The sequence below is a fragment of the Lichenostomus cassidix genome, chromosome 4 (assembly GCF_008360975.1).
Source record: "Lichenostomus cassidix isolate B80296 chromosome 4, HeHo_3.0, whole genome shotgun sequence".
Taxonomy (NCBI): Eukaryota; Metazoa; Chordata; class Aves; order Passeriformes; family Meliphagidae; genus Lichenostomus; species Lichenostomus cassidix.
The window spans coordinates 65,457,138-65,469,614 of NC_139484.1; the positions used below are offsets into that span (position 1 = coordinate 65,457,138).

The 12,477-nt window shown below is 40.8% G+C and overlaps 1 protein-coding gene across 10 annotated transcripts in view; it reads left to right on the top strand.

Moving 5' to 3' along the window:
* The first annotated feature begins 691 nt into the window (after positions 1-691).
* The window catches only part of ADD1 (adducin 1), a 61,242-nt gene continuing 49,456 nt past the window's right edge, over positions 692-12,477 (top strand). For 9 of the 10 annotated variants that reach the window (XM_085059673.1, XM_085059679.1, XM_085059675.1 and 6 more), the window contains exon 1: positions 692-842. The gene's annotated coding sequence lies outside the window, so the exon portion shown is untranslated. Of the gene's footprint in view, positions 843-968; positions 1,076-12,477 lie in introns of those variants that run through there. The other variant, XM_085059674.1, reaches the window with a different exon arrangement.

Below are 12,477 nucleotides of genomic sequence, written 5' to 3' on the forward strand. Positions count from 1 at the left end.
AATAGGTAACAAAGGACGTTAACTTTACAGCTGGTGCTTGACTTGCAGTGACTGTAACAAACCGAGGGGTTACACCAGCTCTCCGAAGGACTCACAAGACTGAGGAGGTGATTTACAAAGATCTAATCAGGCCTCTGATATCGACGCTTTACGATGTATCTGCACACTTCCTGAATCACACGCACGGCTTCTCGTTAGCCTGGCATTTAACACCCGGTGGATATTCCACTGATTAAACACCTTCGGTTCTGACAGGTGTCTCTAGCGCTCGCCAAGGCAGTTCTCAAGCCCGTGTCCTGCCCTCCGGACCGCCCTGGCCTTGCTCTGGGCCGACAGCGATCAGACACCTATCGCGCCACCGCAGCGCGATACCGAGCCCTTATCGCAGCGCGCCCCTGCCGATTAGCGATGGCTGCCCGCGCCTATCTCCCGGCTCGCTCTGAGATAAGCTTCCCAGGCGCCGCGCCGCTCCTTTCCGCAGGGACCCAGCGCCACAGAACCCTTTCCCCGTGTCCGCAGGCTCTTCCCAGCCCGTTCCCGGCCGCCCCGGACCCCCTGCGCTCCCCGAGCCCCGCCATCCGCCAGGGAGGCCCGGCCGCCCCGCCCCGCGCCCCCCGCTCTCCTCCGCCAATGGGACAGCCGCTTACTCGTCGGGCGCGCGCCCGCCCGCCAATGGGCGGCGCCGTTGTTGGGTTTGCGGGCTGTGAAGCCGCACCCTGTCGGGCGGGGGCCGCTCGGTGCCTGAGGGGGCGGCGGGAGGCGGGGACCGAGACAGCGACAGCCTCGTCAGGGGACCGGCCGCGGCGGCCCCTTCGCTCCCGCCCGTTCTCGTCTGCCCTCGGGTAAGCGCCGCGGCGGCGGCGGTGCGGAGGAAGCTGAGGGGCGCAGGCAGCGGCGGGCGGGCTGTGGGGGAGCGCCGGGCGCTGCGGGGAGGGGAGGAGGGGGCGGCGAGGCGAGGCTGGGGCGCAGACACTGAACCGACTCGTTGAGCCCGGAGGGGAGCGGAGGGGGCTGCGTCTGCCTGCAGAACGCGGCGGGGTGTGCGGAAAAGCCATCTGCGCGCAGGGTGCCTGCGGTGAGGGGCTGCGGCGGGCTCGGGGTCACCGGGGAGGCGGGGGGCAGGAGGGAGGCTGCGGTGCTGGCCGGCACGGGCGGTGGGGCTGAGCTGGGGGACAGGGTGCTGCCAGCCGTGCCTCAGGAGATGCCGTGCCCATCCCGTGCCCGCCGGGATGCTCCAGCCGCCGCAGGAAGCGGCCGCTCGGCGTTGGAATCTCCATTGCACCGAGCGCTGCGTCTGCCGGCTGTGCCCCCGCCGCCCGTCTGCTTCACCTGCCCCTCTCCAGCCCAGAGGTGACCTGCGGACCGTGCGGGGCGAGATGCGGGGTTCGGAGAGTCCGAGTCATCGTCCGCAGAGGACGTGGGAGTGGAGGAGGATTTGGGATGCGTGTGTGCGGTGCTGGGGATTGGCGGGGCACCAGCAGCAGACGGGCAGTTGTTTTGTTTCCTCTGCTGGGGGGGTATCTACATTTTAGCGTTTTCGGAATCTGCTTTTGATACAAAATGTCACATGCCTTTCTGCACGTAATTGCTGCACACTCTCTGTGCTGCTTTTCGGGTTGATTCTTAATCTGTGTTGGCTTTAGTTAAAACTAGCAATTAGGGAGGGGGAAAATCCAGTCAAGCTGGAAAAATATCCATGGCTGTGTTGAGATGGGGGCTAGGAGTAGCACTGCTTTTAAGTCTTTCATGAGATGCTGCTGTAGCTCTGTGTTGTAAGCTCATTGCTGGTTTTGTTTTATTCTTTGCTTTTTGGAAAGTTGCTGTTGGTCGCAACCTGATCATATACCAAAGGTATTCAGTTTTCTTGCACTACGACTTATGCCTTTATGCAGAGCTTTACAAAAAATGTTTACCTTCAGCTTATGAATTCTCAAACTGCAGCTACTGCTGGATAATTCCTCTATGCTTTGCTGAAAGCTACAGGTATCTCCCTGCAGACAGGCTGTTTACGGCTCTGGTTCTTGTAACGTGACCATTTGTGCCAATGGGATTCTTGACAGCTCTTAACTGTCACAAATTCGTTGCGTTTTGGGGTTTTTTTTAAGAGCAAAAGAATTTATTTTCAAAATAAAGGAATACAAGCTATTTATAAGGTAGGCTTCCATTCTTATTAATTGAATATAATGGTGTAACAATTCTGTTTCTCAGTTAGGAAATATTCTTTTAAGAGCACTTGTGTAATACGTGAGGAAAAAATGCAACTATGGACTAGACTTCTGAAGCAGGTGGCTTTGGTATTTCTTTATATTCAGTAAACAGATTTTATGTCGTCTTGTAAAAATAATCTTGAGTGAATGTAATGATCTGTATGATTTGCCTCACAGAATTTAAACTTGATGGTTTTCTGAGGAGAGTTTTGAGGAAGAGGCATTTGCAAGGTTTTACATCTCCCCTGTAGCAAGACAATGTGTGCATTACTGTGTTTGCATGTTTAAGTGTCTTGTAGTTTTACTGGAGTTGTGTTTTCTGTATGAAGTTCCATGCTGAGAATAGTGCTTTCTAGCCAAAAACTGTTGTGTTGACTGAATGTTTTCTTTCTGTGGTTGATGTGAGAAATCTGAATATTTGTGCTTCATCTGAAGAAGTATTTTTGCTGGCATGTTGTGCCAGTAAGTTCATTAGAGTATGGCTCACTAATGCTGTAGAGTGAAGAAGGTAATTTACTGAATCAGTGTTTTTCTGTGACAGTTCTTTTTAGATGTATCCAACAGAAAATGACTCAACTCTTCCCATTCTTTGAGATTCACTGTCAACATTGAATGTTATTTTGCATGTATGGATGGGTCTCTAAATAACCTGGTCTAGTGGAAGGTGTGCATGGCAGGGGCGTTGCAACTAGATGATCTTCAAGGCCCCTTCCAACCCAAACCAGGGTATGATTCTATGTATGGAATTGGATCATCTGATGAAATTAGGTAGAGAAAACCCCTTTGAGCACTGGGAGACTGTGACAGAAGTAGGGATAAAACTTCTGCCCCATTCAAGTCTTGAAGGTTTTTGAAGTGTAGTTTTGTGGCATGAACTGCCTTTAACAAATCTCATCCAACATTCCATGACTTGGCATAGGAGGAAAAAACTGAATTTTGAAGTAGCCAATTTTGTTAATAAATAGAATAAAATAATAGAACTGAAGGTTTCAAACTAGAAGGCTGTTTAGTGTGTTGATTGCTACTACGCATACAATTTCTCTGTCACAAGTAGTTCCTGAAGAGGCTAGGCAGTGAATTGTGCACCAATGCTTTTCTGACTGGGAGAAATAGAAATAGTTTTCTTAATTATTAAAGACCTGTAGCAGTGGTGAATAGTAAATAATTTGTAAACCCCAAACTGTTGCTGTGCAAATGAGCCAGTCCTGCTTTGAAGGAAAAATACATAGTAATAAAACTTGTCCAGTACTTCTATGAAGTAGAGCCTATCTGTGTTGCTTTTGTTGTGCAGCAGAGACACCTGAGGCATGAGGGCATGAAGAAAAAAACCATGCTGATTGTCTGACTTTGGTGTCTGCTAATGTAGAATTTACTCTTGGATCATGCTGCACCACAGAAGGCGATCTGTGAAATAGCACTGTATTAGTAATTCAGGCTGCAAGTAAATACATTTTAGGCAGTTTTACGGTGGTATGTGCTTTATATTTGAAAAGTGATTGTGAGCAGATGTGAATGTAAGTTTACTCTGCTGGTTCCGTTGTGCAGGTCATTTGACATCTGAGGAACCTGTCTGAAATTCTTCTGTTAAGTTATGCATCTTCTATAGTAATAGTTTCAAAAGCAGGTATATTTTTAAAATAGTAGAAGTTCCTAGATTACGTGAGTTAGGCAGTTTTCATTCATATAATTTAATCAGCCTTCTCAGGGGAGTAGGAAAATATTACCTAGTCCTGCTACTTATTCAGCATTTCTCTTCAAAAATACTCTGGTTTTGCATGGGCTGAGAGCAGTAGCTGTACAAACCTGTCAGTAGAGAAAGGTATAAAATGTAAAGGATGTAAACCAGTTTATTTCCTGAGGAGAGTTTCTCATTGGAGGTGGTAAGGTTTAAAAAGTACTGGTGACACAGATTTTGATCAGTGATAATTTTTACATTAAAATTACCCTTTTCTATGGCTGCTTCTTCTCTCACCTTAAGGTATTATGTATACAATAACAGGTTTCTGTAGTAGTGTATGATAACATCCGTTACCATCTCAGTAAGCATCTGTTGTTTATTGAGAATAATCTTGATAATCATCAGTTAAATTGAAGCAAGTAATTGGTTTCTTTCCTCACTACTCAGAGGATGTTGTTTACTGTGGTCTTGTCAGTTCAGAAAGTTTAGTGGTTGATAGCTGCAAATGTTGTAAGGGAAGAGACTCCAGGAAATGCCCTTTTCAGAACTACTGCTTTTCAAATCAGCTGTAAGCCGAGATGATGTCATTTGCCACGAGAACTCAGGTATAACATCCCAACCAATGGTGCTGGTCTTGAATAAAATTTAAGTATTGCTGCTACTTTGGGGATTTCCTAAGTCTAACTGTTCTTCACTTCAGGGCAAGTGAAGGTTTAGTGCGGAGATGGATTTGAATAACTACTGCCCGTCGGGCTGGCTGACCAGTGTGTGCATGCTGGTGTTGCTGCATTGACTCTGTGACCTTTCAGAGGAACTGAAAACGTTGTCCTTGAAGGTGTAGCCAAACAGGAGTAACAACTTTAGTCCCTTCCTAACTTCCTCCCTTTGACCTTGCTTATTAGATTGCATTCTGAGGAATGATCTCTGCCTGCTCTGCTGGATACAGTTGTTATCCAGTGAAAGATCAGCCTTTCAAACTCAGATCAGCTGCACTAACAAGTGGAACATCAAAAGCATTTTTCACTGTCACTTATTGGAATGGTTTTACCTGCAGATTAATTACAAATTAGCATACATGAAAGCAAATCTCGATTCAGTTTTAAACCTTCAATATTATGAGCTACTCATTTAAACTGGGATTTGGTGTGTCTGTGCTCTTCAGACTAATCAAATATTCCTTTGCATTTTTAATTGACTAATATATTGGGTTTTGTCTTTTTTAAATGACTGATTTTTGCACCATATGTTAAGTATGATTTTCAGATCTAGACTCAGGAAATCTGAAAAAATAAGGAGTAAAATATTTCAAGAGTTTTGAGATTTTGTTTTTCTTTCATATACCTAACTGAATTGCTGTAAAAGGGTCAGGAAACAGTAAATGTAGTTAATCAGTAACACTTTATGGTATTTTTGATACTTTCAAACCAAATGACTAGACGAATGTTGTGATACAGTTATGCTCCAAAGACTAGAAAGCATAAAAAATAATTAAAAAAATATAGGTTTTTGGTTGGAATCAGTAAACATATAAAAGCAGTTTTGGACTAAAAACTGTAATTTTTCTTGGAGCCATAGAAACTTAGAGGGTTTTGGGGTTGTTTTTGATTTGTATGTACAAATTTCTAGGTTTTTGTATTGCTTTTTATGCTATTTATTTCTGTCCTGTTTTAGATCTTGAATCTTGAAATGTCTGATACACCATTTCAGTTCTATTATAGTTTATGCCAGATTAAGCCAGAAAGTGTTGAGAAAACCTTGACCTATGAAAATTGTTTTCTCTGTTTTCCCTCTTGGCTGTTTGTTTTGTTGTTGGTGGTGTTTTTTTGTGGCTGTTTTGTGTGTGTGTGTTAGAAATAACTGAGCATAAAGTTACTGCTAGTGCATTGTGACTGTAGAGATGAAGGATAAAGCATACTGTGAGTTCAGTGTTTTAATAGATGAAGCAATTTCTTTAGGTATTGTCACTGCAAAATATTGATAGAAATCTATAAAGCATGTACTTGTGAAGCATCCGTTCCATCTAAAATTCATCAAAAGAAGTCATCGCTGCTGTTGTGCATTAACTGAGAGGAGCAGTGCACTTGGCTTTTTTCCCCCAAAAGATCTTGTCTAGCAAAGCTTTGCATGGTGACCTTGAATCAGCACAGCTTAAAGTATTCCAGAATTAAAGGGACTTAACTTTATTTTTCTTTTCAACTTCTGCACCATCCAAAGCTATATCCAGCTAAATTTAACAGGAAAGCGGTGACTTCAAATAGAAAAGGTTTCTGCCAGTAGTGAGGTAATCTGATGGTCAAACTTGTGTCCCCACTGAGAGGGGGACATGGCTCCTGATTTGTTCTGAGAAGCAGGGCCATGTGGCTGTTAGGTGTCACCCTTGCCAGCCAGTCAGGGTGTGGGTAGCTCTGCTGCAGTCCAAGTGCACTGTTGCACTTGCATGGCCTGGCTTGGGGAGCCAGTGCTGAGAGGAGGGGAGGAGGGAGCACAGGTGGACTCGTGCAGGATGTACAGGGAAACATGACAACTTCAAAAGAATAAATAGGGAAGCATATGAAACTTCAGTTAGTAGGAAATAATGTTTCATCAGTTTTGTCACTTCTTTTCTCGTTGCTTTCATTTACTGGAAAGGTTTCCATGATTTTCAGGTAAAATTCTACACAGCTAATGTGTCACTTTATTTTTAAATGTCACTTTAAATTTCCATATGATTTGAATAACAGATTCAGTGTAAAGCACAAGATTCTATTTTGATTCCAAAGTGAATTTTCTTTCCTTACTGTGGATATTATTTTTAAGTCTACTAGTATACATAGCAAAGTGTAGGATTTTTTGGTTTTGGTTTTTTTTTTCCCCCACTCTCTTGGGCTTAGAGTAAAATTTATTAGCTGGTGAGTTTTTTGAGATATTCTGGTAATTTCAGTTAGAACTGATAACTGAGATATAACTTAGAATAAGATATAACTTAAAAGCATTTCAGAATAAATGTATGTCTTTTATAGGTGAATTAAGGATAAAGTGGTGTTTGGTTTTGTAAATTATTTTTCATGAATGTTGGTGGCCATAAGTATACTGTTAAAATTTATTTGGATATGTAGAATGTTTATGGTACAGTATTACAATAGCTTTGAATCTATTAATAGGCAGGGAAAATATTAATTATGATCTTAGATGTTTGCTTAGATCTCAGCTGTACATATAAATATATGGCTTTTTCCCTATTTGCTTATATAGGGATTTTGGTAAAAAGTCAGTAAATTCTTTAGAGCTTTTCCAACGCAAGTGAATCATACATGATTTGGGTGGAGAGATATCTATCCTTAATCCAAGGGGAAGCTGTTTCACCTCTTATGTGTCAGGGAAGGTTGGTGGCTGGCTTTCTATGCCTTGAACTCAGAGAGGACCATCCTGTTGTTCTTTGATTGCTGCTCCTTGTAACTGAGTGTCTGCCTGTCTGTGTGGTTTTCCACTTTGCTTTCAATCTGTTTTGGAAATTGCATGGATCCTGACACTGCTGAGTTACGTGGGCCACCTGATACTGTGTTTCTTGCCTCTCTCCTGGAAGGAGTATTTGTGATTGCAGCATTGGGTAACAATTTTGAAAGGTGGAACGTCCACTTCTACATCTGCCATAGTCTATTCTTGATCTGGGGCACTTTATTTGGCTTGGTTACAGTCAATGGAGATGTTGGTTTAAGGACAAGGAAAGCCCAGTGAAGATGCCTAGGCAGTTGCTTCACACTAGTGGAATGACAGTCCTTCCAGTATCCTCCTGTGTTCCCTCACTGCAGACTCTTGGGAAGGAGCCAAGAGCAGGGAACACAGTGAACAGTTTGCTGCACAACTTGGAAGAAGGTAGTCTCTCCAACTGTCCTCTGGCCTGCACAGCCACCAGAAAATAAAGAGCATTTTGGCAGCTGGTCAACGAAAGCCAGAAGTGGTGAACAGAAGGCTGGGAAGCATGCTTAAAATCTGAATGTCAGCCAGGAAAGCTGGACTTAGGCAGTCTTGCAAATTATGAGAGCAGCCTTATTAATTGAACGTTCTGGCTGGTGGAAAAGTTGCCTGAGGCTTAGAGTCTTTATGGGTCAATATTTACCACTGAAGTGGGGAGACAGCTCTCTGCACCTCGAGCAAAGCTCTGAATGTCAAAAATAAACCTTTGTAGCTGCATTTGCCACTTCAACTGCATGTTCAGTGGGTTTGGGATCCTATCTAATGTTAGTAGGTCAAAGCATTGAGATAGCTGCTGTCCCAGAAGGACTGGGACTTCTATTTGTCTTCCTTTTTTTATCAGTCATTAACATAAGTATATGTGTCCATTTTGTATTTAAACATTTATTAAAACAACTTTGAAATATGAATGTTTGCACAATTTAAAAACATGTGAGTAATCCATTACTTAGGGTATCCTGGATTTGTTTTTCAGAATATCACCTTTTAAAAGAGTTTAAGATTATTTCTACATTCCTTGATTTTTGGGGTGTTAAGTCATTGCTGTGCTCACATATGTTGCTAAAACATGTTAGTTCTGTAACAACTATATTTTCAGAAGTTCATTACACCCCCAAATCTAATGGGGGCATATTATTGCACATTTTCAGTAGTGTAGCTACTCAGGTCACTTAATAAGAATGAGGCAGATTTCAAATGGCTCTTCTTTGCAGACCTTTAATCAGGACTAGACACCTTCCTAAATAATTCTGTAATTGGTTACTGGTATGAAGACCTGTTGTGATACTAAATATATATTTTATGGTAGAAGGAAAAGGTGAAGTAATTCAGTCTGAAATTTCACATCTGCTTCTTTGTTTCTTGTACTACAGTTTTTGCTCGTTTAATTTAGTCCTAATTAGATGTGTTTATCATTAATGAATAGGATGAGTTCAGTTAATTTGACTGAAACTCAAATCTAAATTTATTCTTTCAAGGATTTGATCTGAGAGAGTAATCTGGTAATTTTTCCCTCCCTCCTCTCTGTTGCTATAGTAATCCTAAATTTGAACCTTGTTTCTGCAGACCTTTTTTTTCCCTCTTCAAGTAAGTTTTGTAATAGCTGTGCTGTCTGTTCTCAAGCCAAAATATTGATAATACAGGTTTTCTTGGGTTTGTGGGTTTTCTTTGGTTTTTTTTTTCATTTGGCTGTATCATTTGACGTGAAGCTGAAATTAAGCAGCTTTAATTTGCCTTTTCTTTTTCTAGCTCTGGAGAGACTTTGAGGCTTTATTTTTTTTTTATTCATGTCTTAGGCAAACATCATTTAGGGGAAAAAACAAGAAAACAAAGGCTCAACTAAAGCAGAAAAAGACGCAAATGTGTCTGAGCATCATGAAAAGCTGTTTATAATTGTAATTGCAGAAGTGAACATTCAAACTGCAAAGTCCATAAGTAGTTTAGCATCCAAATGTTCTTGCAATTCCAGTTTTACAGCAGTGTTCAGGGCTTATTTGATGCAGTGCTTTCAGCTACTTCTGGCATGGCTGAACTTCTGATACAGCTAAAAATGCAGGTAATTCTGGCAACTGTTTAAAATATTTATGCTCTTACTAAACTTTGATTTTTTTTTTTCCATATAGAAAAAAGTGGAGATACAAGATCTAGCAGGATTGATAGCAAATTGAAAAGAAGCATTGGGAGTAGGCAGAAAACTTGCATAAGAGTCTTCACGTGTCTTATCAGGAAGCATGGGCATAATAAAATAAGACTAAAAATAATTTAGATACTTGTGAAAGACTACATGAAAAGTTTGCCTTAATTTTCGGTGAGGACATTTTGAACACATGCACACTGGCAAATAGGTCATACTGAAGTGAGGTTATTAAAATAATGTCTGTAAAGATGAAGTGGAACTTGCAGGGTGTGGGTCAGTGGAACTATGCCACATTTACTCTGCAGTTTTGAAGTAGCTGATCTGTGTAATTAGAGGCTCAGTTGCAAGAATTGTTATTAAATGGCAAGGCAGAAGGATGTTGGATGGCTGGAGAGCAGTGAAAGTGCTCACAACATTAAGAGGAAAAGGTGATTTGGGATAGTAATTGCATTATTAGTGTGACCTTAATATACAGAGATTTGTTTAAATTTAGAAAGAAAAGCTGTTCTGTGTGGAGGTAAGATGAAAAGGCTATGAAGTGATACAGCTCTTAACAGAGGAAGATTTGTCAGAGAAATCTAACACCTCTTTTTTGTAAGATCCCTGACTTCTTGGAGAGGATACATGGTTAGAGACTCTTTTCACTCACAAGTCATATAATGTGCAATATGAATCCATCTAAAAGCTAGAGTGATGTTTTGGTGACAATTGATTTTAAATGGTGACAGGATGTGTCAAGTATGGGTAGAACTTGATGACCAGAACATGATGTATTGGAACTATGTACATAGTGGAATTTGTCAAGGATAAGTTTCAAGATTTAGTAATTTCATTAAAATCATTTATCCATTCCTACTTCTCATGCCATTCTCATGATTTTCATCAGGTGTCAAGCATCATTGATACAAAAGAAGGTTGTGCACAGAACAAAGTTGAGACCTTAAGACATGACCAGTAGGAAAAGGAGCTGTATTAAATTAAGTAGCATTAAAAGAATTTTAACACTTCAGGATGACAAACCTATCAAAGTTAGCAATGGAGATCAGTATTAGGATAACAAATATACTATTATTGCCCTGCTAATATTTTTCTTTAAAGAAGTGGTATTGACTTTTTCTGGTACTAGTGAAAGCTTATCTGAAATACTGCATATAACTCCTATCACCCACAATGAAGTGAAAAAGAACATTTGGACTGAAAGTGGTCCAGGGACTGATTCCTGGAACTCAGAGAGTGTGTTTGTTCTGGGGCAACAAAGTATGGAAGAAGTGAAAATGAGTGAGACTTCATGAAAATGAGTGAAACAGCACAGGTGGGTAAAAAGAGCTTTTTATGCTTGAGGTATAAGAACAAATGGGTATCAACTATCCAAGAATAAACCTAATCTGGAAATTAGAAAAGATGGTTCCTAAGCAACGGAGGCATAGGAGTCTGCAACAGCCTTCCCTTAGGAGTAGTAGAATAAGGCTGTCTTTAAGATGGAGCTGGTTAGCTTATATAAGGGGAAGGGGGAGGGAATATAATGTAGTTTTCTACCCTACCTTGGGATTTGAACTGCTTGACCCAGAATATCTGTTTGTTCTCATGATTCCTGTCTTGTTAGTCAAAGATGATACAATAACTTGAGCAGATACTGCCCAGACACCATGGGTACATGGGTGGTCTGTTTCTTGGACAAGTGCCCTGGTTGCATTCTGAGGTATAGAAACACTTCTATCAGGGGATAATAAATGTTAGACAAGTAGGATGTTTTAAATATTGTTTAATAGAATATGCTATGCTGTATTTTTTCTGGAGGCTATATATTGAGTTTTGCCTTAGGAAACCCCAAGTCAACACAGTGTAATTCAACAAATTTCATAATAAGTCCTGTATTGTTTTCTTCTCGTTCTATCCTGTGTGACTGAAGGCAGCTGCCCACAGCACGTGCACAGCTCTGTCATTGTCTTCATATTTCTCTGAGAATTCTCCTCTGAGCTGCTTAAAAAAAAACTCCCATTGGTGCAAGCTGAAGGGTTGAGGTGGTGAAAACATTCTACACCATGTTGCTTTGTGTTGCCCTGTTGTTCCTGGGTATTGTTCTAAGACACTGTCCCTCTAATAAACTTGGAATATTATTTTTTGAGGAAGCATTGTGCTTTTGATTGCACTGAGAGACAGTCCTGTATCTCTGCCTTATAGAAATTGGTGGTTTTAAAGGAGACTTGACAAAGAAAAAGGTTCTACTGTGTTCTCCCTGATAGAAAGACATTAATTGGCAAATTGAGAAATTAATGTTGCCTGAGGTTGCAATGTTTTTCTCGTTTATTCAATTAAGACATGTTAAATCATGATTTAATTCCTGCTGAGGTATTTCAGACCCAGGAGGGAACTTGTAAACACTTGTTTGTGCAGTTGTTTTATCTATATCAATAGCTTGTATTACTGGATATGTTTTTTATATGTGCAGAAATACAGTAGCTGCTTTGTATTTTTCTCTTCTCCATCTCTGTTACTTATTTGTTCTAAATGTTCATCTAGAAAGCTTCATTTTAGGAAGGAAGTTCAAGCATGGAAAGTAGTTTGGTTAGGACAGGTTAGAAATTTAATGATGTTTGAAAGGTTCCTTCCTGACTGTGCTTAATGTGTTTTATTGACTTCCCTTCAGCTGTTAGTTGAATTTCCTGTTGATTTTTTTTGTCTAAATAATTGCCAAAGCAGTGTCTAGCCCTCTCTGTGTGCTAAAATTATTTTTCTTTATTCAGAAATTTAACAGTATTTTAATGTTTTCAAAATTAATGCAGAAGACTAAGAACCAGATCTTATTCGTTTAAATTGCTGTATTCACACATAATGATTAATATGAATGGTAAATAATTACATGGGTATGGCATCAATGACTTCAATGGCACTTTGCACATGTTTAAGTGTTAGAGTTAGCTAAGTTACATCACAAAATACAATTTTGGGAGAATAACGATTGACAGTTATTCTTTTGAAAGCTGATAAATAATAGCTAATACTTT